The sequence below is a fragment of the Heterodontus francisci genome, chromosome 24 (assembly GCF_036365525.1).
Source record: "Heterodontus francisci isolate sHetFra1 chromosome 24, sHetFra1.hap1, whole genome shotgun sequence".
Lineage (NCBI taxonomy): Eukaryota > Metazoa > Chordata > Chondrichthyes > Heterodontiformes > Heterodontidae > Heterodontus > Heterodontus francisci.
The window spans coordinates 51,220,239-51,236,831 of record NC_090394.1 but is presented as its reverse complement, the minus strand read 5'-3'; the positions used below and the strand labels follow the sequence as shown (position 1 = coordinate 51,236,831).

Genomic DNA, 16,593 nt, shown 5'->3' with positions numbered 1-16,593 from the left:
GACAGAATAAATTTAGACGAGGTGTGATTGAGTATTGATTTCAAAACAGGCAGGAAAAAGAGAATTAAAAATCAACACAAAATTTTATATAGAGCTGAGGGGCAGAAGTTTTGTTCCAGTGTCAGGACCCAAAATCGGATGCATTTCCAGTGTCAACCTTCTGTTGCATATGTTGCGATTTTAAGTGATCAGGCTAATTAGTGGCCGGGGGTGTGTTGGACACCCAACTGGGGGTGGGGAGGGGGAGGCAGGAAGCAGGTAGGACAGCAGTGACACGGGCGAGATTTAAAAATGATCTAGCAATCATTGTTTTGGTTCTGGTTTAGGGGAGATAGCAGAAGGAGAGGAACAGTCTGCCTGCAAAAGACAGGAATCCATGCCTAAACAGGCCCCCTGCTTTAGCGATGCCTCCCATGAGGCTGTCCTGGAGGCGGTGTCAGCATTCTGCACCATTCTGTTCCTGGTGAGTGGCAGGAGAAGGCCATCCAATCAAACTAAACAGTCTTGGCTGGAGGTGGCAGAGGAAGTGAGAGGATGTTGCACGGTGAGGGGGACCTGGATTCAGTGCCGCAAACGCTTTAACAACCTTCTGCAGACTGGCAAAGTGAGTGCATCGCTGCACCGCTTGTAGTCACAAGCATGCACATGATTTGAGCAGCCTGATGGCACGTAGTCCTCCAAAACAGTCAATACATGTGTGCCTCGGAGCATCACTGAGCCATGGGCAAAGCTGATCTCTGGCAGAAGTGCAGGAGGCAACACTGTAGCCAGTGACATCACATGTGTTTGTGTAGCTGTATTTAGTGGGGGAGTGCACAATTATCTCACATCTCCCTCTCTTGACCTTACAGCAGCAGAGAACACATAATGCCAGAGAAAGGGCTTGGTCGGGTGGTGCAGTGTCAAATCTGGCCATTCTGACAAAGAAAGAGATGGCCCTTGACTGGGCAGGGTGGCAGCACATCAGGGGGTGGGTGATGGCGAGAGTGGAGTCTGTCCAAGTCAGGGTGAAAAGATCTGAGCATCTTTAGGTTACAGGCATAGAGCTCCCTCCTCCCCAATTGCCTTCATGCCAAAGCAGCAGCTCCTGCTTCAGCTATGATGGAGGTGGCCCTCCACCAGTGCACACAACTCTTTTTTTTAAAATGTATTTTATTTTTTTATTTATTTAGAGATACAGCACTGAAACAGGCCCTTCGGCCCACCGAGTCTGTGCCGAGCATCAACCACCCATTTATACCAATCCTATATCCCTACCACATCCCCACCTGTCCCTATATTCCCCTACCACCTACCTATACTAGGGGCAATTTATAATGGCCAATTCACCAATCAACCTGCAAGTCTTTCGGTGGTGGGAGGAAACCAGAGTACCCGGCGAAAACCCACGCAGGCACAGGGAGAACTTGCAGACTCTTGTTACCATCTGCCTTGAAAGGCATATCTTTTGGAGACACTGATACTCTGTTGGATTCAGGAAGCTAATTTGTTGTCAGTATACCCTATGTGGAGGGTATTACCTTCATTCCCTCCATGCCCCTCGTTCAACACCTCTGCGTGCCTCAGGCGCAATGGCCTGTACTTGCTGTGGGAGTGGCTGCTCCTCATCTCTTCTCCTCCCCAAATCCGAGTAGCTCAGCTCCATCTCCACATTTGGCCTCCCTTGCTTCCAGAAGTGATGTCATGGCTGCCTGGACCCACTTTCCTGCAATGTCCCTGTAGGCTACTTCCTTCCATGTGCTCCAGTGCACCCTCCCAATGTCAAGGAGCATGGAAGAACCAGCACCAACTTGGCACAGGGTTTTGCACAGAGCTTGGAGTGCATGCTCTCCAGCATGGAAGTAGTGGTCAACTTCATGAGAACAATTGCAGACTTATCCATGATGGAGTGTCTATGGCTGATGTCTCAGCTTCCATTGCAGCACAAGCAGAAGCCGTGCAGCATATGAGTGCTCCAGTAGAAGGTCAGGTTGAAAGAAAATGAGCTCAGCTTCCTGCCAGGAAAGCTCAGACTACTGCTATCATTGCTATAGATACCAGTGTTCAAAGAGACTTGCAGGGTCTCAAAGCAGTCTGGCAATCTGTCTTCCAATATATTGCTAGCTTTTCTGAGCCACTGGCAGTGGCGCTATGGAGTATGCACCTGCATTCATGCCCATACCAGTGCCACTCCACCAGTGCCCTTGCTGTTGCTGGTTAGCTTGCCAGCCTAGACTGTTGTCACCCATGCCATGGTGCTGCTGTCTGAAGCCGGGCTTTCTAGAGCCAGAGCTGCTCTCAGTCATTCTGCAAGGCCATCTGCAGTCCCATCCACTGAAAGTCAGCAGCCTTCCACCAGCCATGCTGCAGCCACTAGGGTAGCACTGCATAGGAGCACTAGGATAGGCAAAGGCATATGGATGATGGGCACTAAGGGAATGCAGAAGGTGATTAGTTGACTTTTGCATGCAATATAGCTGTTTAATTTATAAATTTGGTGTTTGTTTTGAGATGGCTTTTATTTTAACATTGTGGCCAAAAGGATGCTGTAACAGTCAGTAAAAGAGGGAAAGTAATGTGTAGGACTGTTGGTGAATGAAGAATTGGGATCCCTGGCACCGCAGTCACATGCGTTGATCACAGACAGCTCAGCTAGAAAGGGGCTGTATTGGTTGCCTCCTTCCTATCTTCTCCTCCTTCTCTTCCTCATCCACCTCTTCCTCCTCCTTAGCTGGTTGCCATACAGCTGGTGGGAAGGGCTGTTCCCTCATGATGGTGAGGTTGTGCAGCATGCAGCAGACCACAACAAATCTTGACCCACATCCTGTCGAGTACTGCAGGGCACTCCAGCGGATCCAGGCAGTGATAGTGTTGTTTAAGCATCCCAAAAGTCTGCTCAAACACACCTTGTGTGTCAGCGTGGCTTCCATTATACTGCTTATGTATATGTGAGTTGCGCACAGGAATCATGAGCCATGTGGTCAGTGGATAGTCCTTGCATCCAGTAGCCACCCTCTGGTTTGTTGAGGGAGCTCAAATGAAGATGATACAGCAGTAGAATGCCAGACAGCAGGCATTGACCCTAATGATTCACCGTGTATAGTTGCGCATCAGCTGGCTATTGAGGGAGTGGAGTCTTTTTTGGTTGCAGTGCATCTCAGAATTGACATGCAGTGCACAAAAAATGATGTGCACGCAGTCAATGGCACTCTGCACCATGGGGAAGCCTGCAATCCTGGTGAAGCCATATGCTCACTCTTCCAGCCGCCCGCTGGCAGGAGAGAATGAAATATATTCAACTTTGTGGAATACAGAGCTATAGTGACCTCCCTATGCAGCAGTGAATGGGGAATTGGGAGGTATTGCAAATACCTCCAGCTCCAGCTTGGAAGGAGGCAGATGTATAAGAGTTCATGGTCACAGTTGCCTTCCCAGCCACTGGGAATGCTGTCCTCGCCCTGCTCTAGGGTTGTAGTTATGGCTGCAGCAGGTAGAAAATTTCAGTGAGGACCTCCTTATTGAAGCAGAGATATCTGACACACTGTTCCCCACTGAGGTTCAGGTAAGAGAATTGCTCCCTGAACACGCAGGGCAGATATAACCTCCTGCTGCCCTTCGCCCCCTCCTCCTCCTCCCTCTTTCAGATGTTTGTCCTGCTCTGTATTGCTTCTGCTCATTTTCCCTGTCATGCAGTAGGACAAAGTGGAATATAAACTACTGCATCTATGCCTAAGAGAAAGTGGACTGTGCAGAATCCTTGGAATTCAGAACAACGTCCTTCAGTACCTGTCACACCACTCCCTGTAGACGTCAACAACTTTAAACAACTCTGTAAATCACCAAACATTTCTACAATTGTGACAAGAGCCAGTAGAAATCAATCAGCAACTAACCTGAAAATAGTTGATAGTAGTTAAGTAGTGCTGGTAGGGGGTCCTTCCTGCTGATAATCGCATGTTCAGCTGTGCAAGGTTAGCTGGAGCGTTGAGCTCCAAATTGTAGTGCTGGTGTCAGTGATGTCACGATCTGCCTACTCTGCATATTTCTGGCAGATGCTTCCTGCACATGCGCTAGTCAAAACAGCATCTGGTGCGGCGAGCACCAAAACTGTGTGCCCATGCCGTGGACACCATTTTGGAACCAAAACGGCACCTGGAGCATTGAAAAATGTACGCTACGCATCTGAGGTTTGTGGACTATATATTTATTAATTGTTTTCGGGTTCATTTTAATGTTGCCGGCTAATCTTTTCTCATAACCTCTCTTTGTCGCAGGTATTAACTTTTTCAATTCCCTCCTGTACTTTCCATTATCTTACTGATTATTAACCGAATCTTGTTCTTGACATTTGTCATAAGCCTCCTTTTTTCTGTTTATTTTAATTTTTATTTTCTTTGTTTCCAGGGCACATTAGCTTTGGATACTCTACCTTTTTCCTTCAAAGGAATATGTCTAGTTTGCAGCTGAACTATTTCTTCCCTGAATGCCCTCCATTACTTCATTACTGCCTTAGCCTGCAATCACCAATCTTTCTGTACGAGGTCCACTTTTGCTTCAAGAGCTAATCTGATACTAGCTATATTCTAATTAATTTATGAACATCAGTGACTAAATATATGGTGCTCGGCCATTGTAAAAATAAATCCTAATGCTGTGCTGTCCTTGGTTAATGAGGATGTACTGATTCTCTATTTCAAGAAAAGGAATGATAGTTAATTGAATGTACTGTTACTGTACCTTTGATTTGATAGAGGTTTTTAAAATTATGAAACAATGGCAGAGAGCATTTGGAAACAGAATATTTCCAGTGGTTCTGATGTCTAGAACAAGGGGACACAGAAAAAAGGTTAAATAAGAGATTTAGGACTGAGCAGGATAATTTTTTTTATGTACAGAGGTTGTAAAGTTGTGGACTGCACTACTAGAGTTAGTGATAGAAGTGAAGACAAGATTAACTTTTAAGATAAGGTTGGATAGGTGGTTGAAGGAAAGGAAGATGAAGGATATGGTAACAGGGCAGGCACATAGAATTGGGACTACTGCTCATGGAGAGGATAAATACCAACATGCACTGATTTGCCGAATGGCCCATTTACATGTTGAAATTCCTATGTAATCTATCTTTCTATTTTATTTGATTTGAAGTTTTTTTCTCTTTCAAAAGCACATCTTTACTGAAAATAAATCTTTCCTTTCCAGCATATTTGAAGTTTTTTCTAATGAGGAGCTGAGCCGTGGAGAAAAGGAAGATCCCAGGTTCAATCTCTAGTCTGTGCTGAGTTAGCTGATTTCAGCCACACTGGTGTGACAGTTGACCTCAGTGCTTTTGAGTTGAGGTGAAAAGTGTCACAGTTCCTGTGGTCACTCCTCATCATTGTCCATCTTCCCTCAGGATGTTGAAAAATGCAAATAGCAAACTATTTTTGAAGTATAGTCAGTTTTTATAGGTAAATATATTAGCTAATTTGTATACAGCAATATTCTATAAACAGCAATGATATGATATTGTTATGATCTGCATGGAGATCACAAACCGAAAGAATCCAATCCACTGACTGCCCCCAATTTAGGTGGAAAAAAAAACAAACTGACAAGATTCCACTTTTATAAATTTTACTTTAACACTCAAACCAAAACCAACAAAAATTAAACATGAGCTAAATATATATATATATATTATATATAGCTTAAAGATGACATGTTAATTATCAGATGCACCAAAGACAGATCTCGAGTCTTTTGGGCTCTCAGCAAAGATGGCACCAGTTACAGCCACAGATTCCTTCAGATGTTTGAACTTTTCAAGTAGATCTCCAGATCCCAATGCCGATTTCCAATCGATAGCCATTCCCCTGCAATCCAAACTCCACCGCTACCGTCTCCACCAAAACTGCACACCCTTCCAGAACTTCCGTAGTTTTGCCCACAACAGTCCTGATGGCGTAGCTCCATCAATGTCGCCTTAAGTAACTCTTTAAGTCACCAAAAACAGCTGTAGCAACTTGTATTTGCCAAGAGCCAGCTCCCAGAAAAACAGGTTCCAATTACAGCAGCATGGCTCATTTTTAAACACCAGCTTACTGTTTAGCTTCAACACTACAGTCTGTAATCTTGTAAACTGAAACCTGCCCTCCTGTCACATGTCTCTGCTCACACCTCTGATCAAATGACTCTTTGTTTTCACCGATCCTAACCAGTTCTGTCTTCCCCAGAACTCTGAAGCTTTCAGTTTCCTTTACCAGTAAATGACTGACTCAGAAAAAATACTAACTTTGAATTCAAAGTCAGTGCACCTTGCAGTACACTCAACAGGTTCAGATAGTAGTCTGCATGCACGGAGTAGTCTGCATGCACGGACTCCATCACAATATATTTTGCCGGTGTTGGGCAAGACACTAAGAGAACTCCCTGAACCTTTTAAAATATTGCCCTGGAATCTTTTACATTTACTTGAACAATTAGACGGTGCCTCAGGTTAACATCTCACCTAAAGGCTGACACCTCCAACAGTGCAGCACACCTCACTACCGGCTAGGTTATGCATCAAATCCTGGAGTAGAGCTTGAATCCGTGACATCCTGATACAGTAGAATTGTGAAGCTGACACTTAAGTAAAACATCAATATTTTCAGGAGAGAATGGGCAAATGGTTGAGGGCAAATAAGGGGTTGAGATTGATGGGCAGTGTCAATTTTTATCAAGAAAGGATGTTCCCTGTTACCAACTATTCCATATGTGCCTATCCTGTGACATTGCTGGCATTCTTCTGACTGCATTACCAATGAAATACAAATTATGTTTTGTTCCAAATTCATCCCCTGAAGTAAATTCCATTTTAAATCTATTTATTATTAATAATAACCTTCTATGATATATTAAACTAAGTGGCTGGTTTCATATTGCTACAAACATTCAATACACCTGAATGCTTGTAACAGACATTCACTAAAGTATTCAATAAACAGCAAGAATTAATTGCCTACAGTTGTCATTAATCAAGCTCATTAAATATTTGATCTTTTACACCTTCTAATAGTTGCATTTGAGTAAATAGTGTAGAGTCTGCGAATACTCAAAGTTTTACTTTATTGACTACACTATTTGTTCCATTTGTTAAATTATGGTATTTTTCAGAGTAAGTCAGAAGATGAGGTAGTTTAAAAGACAAGAGCACTGTGCTTTGTACAGTGTATTATTCTGCTGTTAAAATGCAGCTGTCGGTAACCTGATGTGCTCCTTAATGTTACAAAGTCTAATTTGCATGCATTCCTGAAAGTAAATTAACGGATAAATGCTCTTAAGATCCTCTGGTCAATTAGAGGTCAGAAGAAGGCAGTAGGAACTGCCTTTTTTGATATTTTTAGAAGAATTTCAACACAATTTGCAGGTGTGACACCCAGAGTGTGATGGGCATATCTCTAGGCTTTTATTTAAATACTAATAAATCTTAGAATCATAGAATTATAGAATGGTTACAGAACGGAAGGAGGCCATTCAGCGAATCTGGTGTGTTTTTCTTCCCAGAAATCAGAAGATTTGCCAATTTATAAGGAAAGTAACATTATACTATATAAAATACAATGACCTTCAAATTCCACTGCTGCATTGCACCTTATTTGCACCAATGAATCTGGAGTTCACCTTTGCCAATGCTCTACAGAGCTGAATCTGCCAGAATTTCATGGACAGCTTATTTGTATATTCATTGTCAGATCACCAACACAGTAGCGCAGTGGTTAGCACCGCAGCCTCACAGCTCCAGTGACCCGGGTTCCGTTCTGGGTACTGCCTGTGCGGAGTTTGCAAGTTCTCCCTGTGTCTGCGTGGGTTTCCGCCGGGTGCTCTGGTTTCCTCCCACCTCCAAAAGACTTGCAGGTTGATAGGTAAATTGGCCATTGTAAATTGCCCCTAGTGTAGGTAAGTGGTAGGAGAATGGTGGGGATGTGGTAGAGAATATGGGATGAATGTAGGATTAGTATAAATGGGTGGTTGTTGGTCGGCACAGACTTGGTGGGCCGAAGGGCCTGTTTCAGTGCTGTATCTCTAAATAAAAATAAAAAATAAATAAAAATAAAATTAGCCATGGTGTCCTGGCCAATACTTATCCTTCAATCAACATCACTAAAAACAGTTTATCTGGTGATTATCACTTTGCTGTGCACAAATGGGCTGCCACATTTTCTACATTACAACATTTTGAAGTGACTATCTTCAAAAGTACTTCATTGCTGTAAAGTGCTTTGGTACTGAAAGGCACTGTATAAATGCAAGTCATTCTTTTTTCTTATTTAATGCTGCAAGCTCAAAAACCAGACCAGGGCAGATAAAGTAGCACTTCAGTCACTCTCTGTTTTCTCAACTGACCACTCTACATTCTTTAGAATCAAGAGCTATACAAATAACCCTTCACAACACAGTTTAGTTAAGAAAGGTGCTAACTTAGTACATTACAGTATATATTTCTATCGCCCCTAATAGCACTTAATTGCATCCAGAACCATAAAACCCTTTCCATCAGCTGAGGAGTCCACCTGGGACACATCCCTCAATAGACAGCTTTCACCTAATTCATTCAATCTTTGGCAGGAGAAACTTTGTTCAATATATGTGGGAGGCAGGGCACTAGAGGTGGCATCCCTAACATTATGAGCCTCAACCCCATGAGAAGCAGGCCATGGAGGCTGTCTGCTATAGCTATGGGAGATGGTGAGGGATTGGTGGTACAACACTGGCACCAGATCGATGGGTGCACACGTACACAGTTACTGCATGATTCTACTGAAGCTGCATACAACCACAGACTTCCATACCTTTCTTTATCATCCTCATCCTAAAAGGATTATGTTCACTCATTCTTATCATGCAAACCCTACAATCCAATGGAGGGACTCGCAATGACGAGGAAGATGAGGAGGAGGAGGAGACATTTCCTTGTGGACTATGTGGATGATGCTGCCGGAGGAGGATAATGAAAATGGAAATGACGTGAGGTCAAGCCCACTTATTAGTCACTGGACCAAAATCCTGATCTGTGTTCCTCTGTCACCATCCCCTCAATCTCACCCCTGTGTCACTTGTTTTACATTCCTGTGCACCAACTCAGATACTTTTCAGACAGCTTTAGGGAGAGTGAGGGTCTCGATACATTGGGGAGTGGGTGAGGATGTGCTAACTTCCGAGCAGAGGTCAAGGAGAAAGTTTCCCATAACTTGAGTTATTCGACCTAGATCTTATAGGTACCTACCTGAAAAGAAAGTTGTACGAGGAACAAGCTCTGAAATCAGTCTTCAAGGATGTGCAGCATCTGAAGGGTGTCATTCCTGAGTTTACAATCTTCATTTGCAAATACATCAGGGAAGCTTTTTCTTTGTTACAGGTATTAATGAAGTGTGTGGCAGCTTCATTGGAATTGGTAGATGACTCCCACCTCAGAAGCAGCCAGGAACTAGTTGGTACCTATTCCTCCATGAATACTGGCAGTCTTCTCCTTCTTCTTTGGCCTCCTTGTCTTGAGAGACAATGGGTAAGCGCCTGGAGATGGTCAGTGGTTTGTGAAGCAGCACCTGGAGTGGCTATAAAGGCCAATTCTAGAGTGACAGACTCTTCCACAGGCGCTGCAGATAAAATTGGTTGTCGGGGCTGCCGCACAGTTGGCTCTCTCCTTGCGCTTTTGTCTTTTTTCCTGCCAACAGCTAAGTCTCTTCGACTCGCCACTCTTTAGCCCCGCCTTTATGGCTGCCCACCAGCTCTGGCGATCACTGGCAACTGACTCCCACGACTTGTGATCAACGTCACAGGACTTCATGTCACATTTACAGACGTCTTTAAAGCGGAGACATGGACGGCCGGTGGGTCTGATACCAGTGACGAGCTTGCTGTACAATGTGTCCTTGGGGATGCTGAAATCTTCCATGCGGCTCACACGGCCAAGCCATCTCAAGCGCCGCTGGCTCAGTAGGGTGTATATGCTGGGCATGTTGGCCACCTCGAGGACTTCTGGGTTGGAGATACGGTCCTGCCACATGATGCCACGGATTCTCCAGAGGCAGCGAAGATGGAATGAATTGAGACGTCACTCTTGGTTGACATATGTTGTCCAGGCCTCGCTGCCGTACAGCAAGGTACTGAGGACACAGGCTTGATACACTCGGACTTTTGTGTTCCGTATCAGTATTCCTCCATGAATACTGGCAGTAAGGGAGAGATGAGACTGCACCCTGTTTTCTGACTGCTTTCTTCGGGGTGTCTGGATGCATACTGCTGTCTCTTTGCTTTCAGGATCTGATAGCTGTCATTAGGCCTGCCAGTGTGCTGATTAGTAAGGGCACAGATCCAGAGTCCACTGAAAAGGCCACAACTAGAATAGACCTGCCTGAGGTTGCTGGTTCTCAGGACAGCATGTCATGCCAGCCATTGGCCTTCACTGTCAATACCATGCCAGTGGTGTATAAGAGGTGACATCAAGCTGTCCAGAAACAAGCTCCAGAAATGCAGCAATACTTCCCTCCCAGAAGCAAGCTGCCATGAAAGGGGGGACATACGAATTAGGAGGAGTAGGCCACTCGGCCCCTTGAGCTTGCTCCACCATTCAACAAGATCATGGTTGATCTTATTGTAACCTTAATTGGCCTTGGGCAGAACTTCCACCCCTCTGAGGAAAGAAGTCCCACCTAATGGAGCTGCCGGCCAATTTCCTGTACTTCAATTGGTGTGAATCCTAGAGCCCTTCCTGCTGCTTACAGTTATCCATGGGGAAAGTAATGAAAGTGTTTGCTGGGGGAATCATGGCATCAGTCACTTGTCTAATGCAAGTGTGAAATTCAGATTGATATTAATGTGGCAGTCTGGAAAGAACAGGATACATTAAAGTTCAGGAGTACAGTGACATTGAATGCAACAGACAATGTAGTGCCAGCTGTGGCCGTGGGTTGAGGTCTTGTTGCAGTAGGTAACAAGTCTTTAACAACCTTCCCAGAGAAACACAGCCTCCTTATGCACTGCTCGTTACAGAAGTACAGGTATTTTATCCTGTGTCTCTAAATTCCTTTGGGGGTTAAGGATTCCGCTGAGCTCATGTCCATCAAGCTAATCCTCTATAGCGACATCTACAGCTCCAGCTCTAGATGCTCCTTTTACCTGTTGCTGCTACTCTTCCTCTAGCCACAATGAAATTGCCATTTTAAAAAATGTTGCCAGTAGCCCCATAGGATTTCAGAAGGTTGTCCAGCCACTACAAGCACTTTAAAAACAAGTAATTTGCCAAGAACCACTATAAACGACCACCAAAATATCTAGAAACCTTTGCAGCATTTTACACGAGGGCAAGTGAATATGCCTTTAAATAACATTGGAAATGGTCATCTCCCTACCTGTGATTAGTGGGACATGGAAATGGCTTTGGGTCCTTAATTGTGAGACCTGAGCTCTGTTTAAATATTTCATTTAGCCTCCTGCATGTCTGCACCTAGAAATCTGCCCAAAAAGCAGAAGTCGTACATCCAATGGTAAGTTGGTATTTTTATTTTGTTGTTCCTGTTTTTGTTCTAGTATTCCCCTATTGAAAGGCTATATGTACATAATTTCCTTAAGCCTCAAAAATGGTGGAGATTTATTAATTGAATTTTCACTAGCAATTAGCACGTCAGTGTCAAAAGAATCTTATCTCCATAAACAATCTGTTTACTTTTCTAACTGTTTCAAAGTTGCTGCTGTTTACAGCTGTTCTCTAGCTGCATCGTTTGTAATAGAATTTGTTAATAAATTTAAATAAATGCCAGATTTTCCTGAAATGCAACTTGGAGAATTTAATCACCGTTTCTTTCAGTTCTTTTGGGAAAAGACGTGAAACTCAAATTATCATAGGATAAGGGTGCATATCTTTCTACTCTTCAACTCCTGTTGATGTACAGAATGCATGCTGAGAAATTGTGCAGGTTGATTTTAACTGACTCCACCTGGCAGAAACAAGGAGGTTCTTACCATTCCTTTCTTGCTCCAATCTGGCCAACTACAATTTTAAATTGCAGTGGCAAAGACACTCATTTAAATCCTCATTAAATGTAAGATAGGACTCTGATGAAGTTATCAAGGCCCAATCTACCATTTTAACCCAAGGTCTTGGGCGGGGGGAGGTGGCGAGCAGCAGTGGATTCCCCACCAGGTTAAACCTGTCAGGACAGCAGTCAGACCCAGAAGAGGTCCATCAAGAAAGTTGCTTTTTGGTTTCCCTGTGTACAGGAGTGGTCCTATGGGCCCCACAACAAAACATTGGGCCTTCCTGCCACTCCCCCGATGAGGATTTCCCTTCTGGAACACTTACCTCTTGCCAAGGACCATTCCCACGGATCCCCAATAACAGCCTCCCGCTAGCCAGACAGCCATTTCCTGCCAATGTTTTGGCCCTTAGTAAGTAGTATGTTATTGTCTAGCTATTAAAATCAGCTTAGCCTTCCAGCTGCCTACCCCAGTCAGACACACAGCTTGGGAGTTAAAATCGAGACCTACATTTTCAGAATTCACAGTTGTGATAGAAAGACGTCTCCAACTACTATGAAGTAAAATACCCAGTTAAAGCTCAGCATTTTGAGAGGCTGAACTCTTAAGCTCAGTGAAAATGTCTGCTTTAGTAAAAAACATAAAAAGGAATTCAGTGGGTAATTTTAAGCATGTTATTGTGAAATATGTAATCTTTTGATTTTTGAAATTTGTATAAAACCTTATTTTGGCCTTTAGAAATTAGAAAAGAATGGTGGATTTTTTAAAAAATTGAGTGGTTTGATTTGTTCTTAGAATCATAGATGTTTGCAACACAGAAAGAGGATTCTGGGCTGTTGGATAGAGCAATTCAAAGCTAATCCAGCTGTTCTCTTCCCAAAGCTTCTCTGCTTCAAATAGTATTCAGTTCCCTCTTAAAAGATGGAACGGTCTCTACATCCATCACTCTTGGTGGTAAAACATTCTATGCTTCAACAACTTGCCACATAATTTTCTTCCAACCTCTCCTCATTCTCAGTGACAATTTTAAAAATGATTATTTCCACATCAGTCCCCAACCACAGAAAATAATCTTTCTCTAGCCACTCTATCAAAACCCTCCATAATTTAAAAAAATCTTTATCAATTTTCCTTAGTCTTATCTGCTCCAGTGGAAATAGTGCCAATATCGCAAGTCTCTTAGTAACCATCGTTCCCATCCCTACCATCATCTTGGTGAATCTCCACTGTATGAACTCTATGGTTTTAATGTCCTTTCTATAATAGGATACCAACACTGCTCACAGCACTCTGTGTGATCTTGCCAATGTCTGTAGAAATTTATTACTGCCTTACTCTTGTACTCCAAGCCACTATTTGTAAGACCCAAAATGCCACTAGCCTTTTCTATGGCTTTATCTGCACTCACACTTTCAGGAACAATGAATTGTTTACAATGGAAATATTTACATCTTTGAAAGTGTTTTCCAATTATAAATACATTTTTCACTTTAGGTTTTCCCCAATTCAGGTTCATTTTCTGAACAAATTTCATATCTGTAAAATAATTCTAATTTTAATAATTTATTGCTTTCATGTCACACCATATAGGAGAGAAACTGTCAAATGAAATATAAACATTTGCCATATTTTTTGAACTTGGGTATGGAAAATTAAAAAGGTCAAACACTCCTAAGTGTTTAAAATATAAAGAAAACATGTTCAAATTTATATCTTTCCTTTCTTACTGAACATTTATACAACAGTATTTGACGCATTGAGGCAAAATATTTTTATTCAGAATCTCCTTCCAGAAATTACCCGTTCATAGAAAAAAAAACACGATTTTTCAGTATAAACAAAAAGACAACTTGTGACCATTCAGACTGCACTACAAAATATTAAAATTCTGCTTTGTACTTTGGTATTGTTTACATTTGCCACACGTTACCTAAACAATGATGAGTTGTGTTGCTTTTGCTTCATGTGTTAACTTATCTTTGATTTGTACAAAAAAATAATTCTGGCTGCATTCACTGCCCTAAAAATGATTTCATTGGCAGTTAGCAGAGCCAACTCACATCATTTGAATTGTATATATGTAAACATGCTGTGTTCCTGAGATTGAGGGCTGCATTTTAGAAGCTTGCTGCTCAAAGATGGCCGTCCGCCCACACGAACTGGACGTTGCGGAGCCACCATGATATTTAGCGCGGCAGCTCATGTAATGGCTGGGGTGGACCGCCCCCTCCCCACCCCCCGATATGGAGGGGACAGGTGTTTATATGGCTACTCCAGTTCAGTTTCTGGTCAATTGTAGCCCCTAGGATGTTGATAGTGGGGGATTCAGTGATGGTAGTGCCATTGAATGTCAAGCGGAGATGATTGGATTCTCTCTTGTTGGAGGTGGTCATTGCCTGGCACTTGTGTGGCGCAAATATTACTTGCCACTTATCAGCCCAAGCCTGGATATTGTCCAGGTCTTGCTGCATTTCTACACGGACTGCTTCAGTATTTGAGGAGTCGCGAATGGTGCTGAACATTGTGCAATCAGCGAACATCCCCACTTCTGACCTTATGATTGAAGGAAGGTTATTGATGAAGCAGCTGAAGATGGTTGGGCCTGGGACACTACCCTGAGGAACTCCTGCAGTGATGTCCTGGAGCTCAGATGATTGACCTCCAACAACCACAGCCATCTTCCTTTGCGCTAGGCATGACTCTAACTAGCAGAGAGGTTTCCCCCTGCTTCCCATTGACTCTAGTTTTGCTAGGGCTCCTTGATGCCATACTCAGTCAAATGCTGCCTTGATGTCAAGGGCAGTCACTCGCACCGTTTGAGTATTTAATTCATTTATTTTAATAAATTTAAATATTTAGATTGGCCTCCCGTTATCAAGTGGCAGGGACTTGTAGAAAAGTCAGTAGCCATAAACACAAAAATTTTTTAGAAAGGGTCATGTAGAAGAGAAAATAACAAGTTTTGAGGTTTATGATCACTTTGCCAGTACTGTACTTTATGCAGTAACATTTCTATAGTTTTGTTGAATTGTCTAATATCTATTTATATATCATTCACAAATTTAGAGAGAGTGGAGTTAGATGTGATTCTGTGATTGGACAACATTTGCTAAATAATCCTGTGTGCTAAGAATTATGCTGACAACCAATTTAAGATTGTCAGTTGGGCTCGCAGTATTAATACACAGCACCCTGTTCTTTGCAGACAGAACGAACATGTACACACATTGCACCTGTTTCATCTAAACAAAATGAATGACAGCCATTCACTGGTTTATTCCTCAGGGCACTGCCTTGACCAGAGTCAAGCTGCCTGGTTTAAATTTCAAACAAAAAGCTTGACAGTTAACTGCCAGTCTCCATAAACTGGTGCATTCTCCATGGCAATACCTCTACCAATCAGAGTCCACTTGCCAACCAATCAGCACTCTCCTCATCCAGTATAAATTTGATGCTTTCCCTGACATTGGTATTTTTTCAAATTGGCCTGATGAGTGCAAGACAAAAAGCTTTGACAAAATATCTCTATTTTCAGCAATTCTAGATTCCCACTACATTTTGTGTGAAGAAGTGCTTCTGACAACATTTCTGAACAACTTTGCTCTAATTAAAAGGTTATGGCCTTTGTTCTGGATGCCCCCACCTGTGGCTCAGAAAAAAAATGCATTGTATCCTTTATCAAAATATTGTAAGACATGGCATAAACACCCACCACTCCAATTCTGTATTACAAGGAGCAAGAGATTCTTTGTGCCAGTTCAGGTGCTAACCTGTAATCCTTTTAGCTTAGCTTTGATTGTGTGACTAACACTTTGATGCTGTTGAGTCATGCAATTCCTTAATTGTGGAATTAAATACAATCATTGACAAACATGCAGAACATAATTGTTGAAAAGTTAAAAATCATCCCTCGTGATTTGCTTATGCAAAGTATTCAATTCTTCTTCTGCAAGCATCAATGCAATACATTTTGACACGGAAAATGCATTATTTTACTAGTGAGCAGTTAAAACGATCCTAGAATTAAAGCATGTACAACAGAAAAGTTGTCAGTTTTAGTTTCCAGCATAATTGAAATGCACTGAGATGTGAAAGTGAAAATATACATTTTAGCACCTACTATTAATGAAAATAAGAGACAAAGATAACAGGGATAACTTCTATCAGAGTGGAAGTGTCCCCTGGCCTTCAGTATGTTCTGTGATTGATAATGTGAAGCAGTGACATTTATATATGGTTTAAACAAGGTGGTGGGTTGGGTTAAATACCACATAGCTGCAATTCCAACTAGCATCAGGCTCATCAATGCAAAAGATGGGTACAGTAATTCAACTAACACTATTAAGTATACATTTAATTTGCACATTTTTACCATAATGTATTAATAGCTTATATGCAGAATGCTGAAAACGGAGAACATAATTAACTTCTTTAAAAAAGTAATCCACAGCTCAAAAGCCTTATATTGCATTGTGATGCACAGATTTACGACAGTGTAAAAGTAATTCAGGATTTTATGGACTTGGAAACACCAGTTTCATGTAGTCAAACAGTCTGGAATTACAACCCCATAAGTCTGCAAATTTTGATAACCTATGTGTTATAACCTAGCTGTTTACA

At 42.4% G+C, this 16,593-nt stretch overlaps 1 protein-coding gene across 1 annotated transcript in view; it reads left to right on the top strand.

Annotated features, from left to right (window-relative positions):
- iqck (IQ motif containing K) overlaps positions 1-16,593 on the top strand; it is a 156,868-nt gene that overhangs the window by 138,018 nt on the left and 2,257 nt on the right. The gene's annotated exons all lie outside the window — the stretch shown is intronic.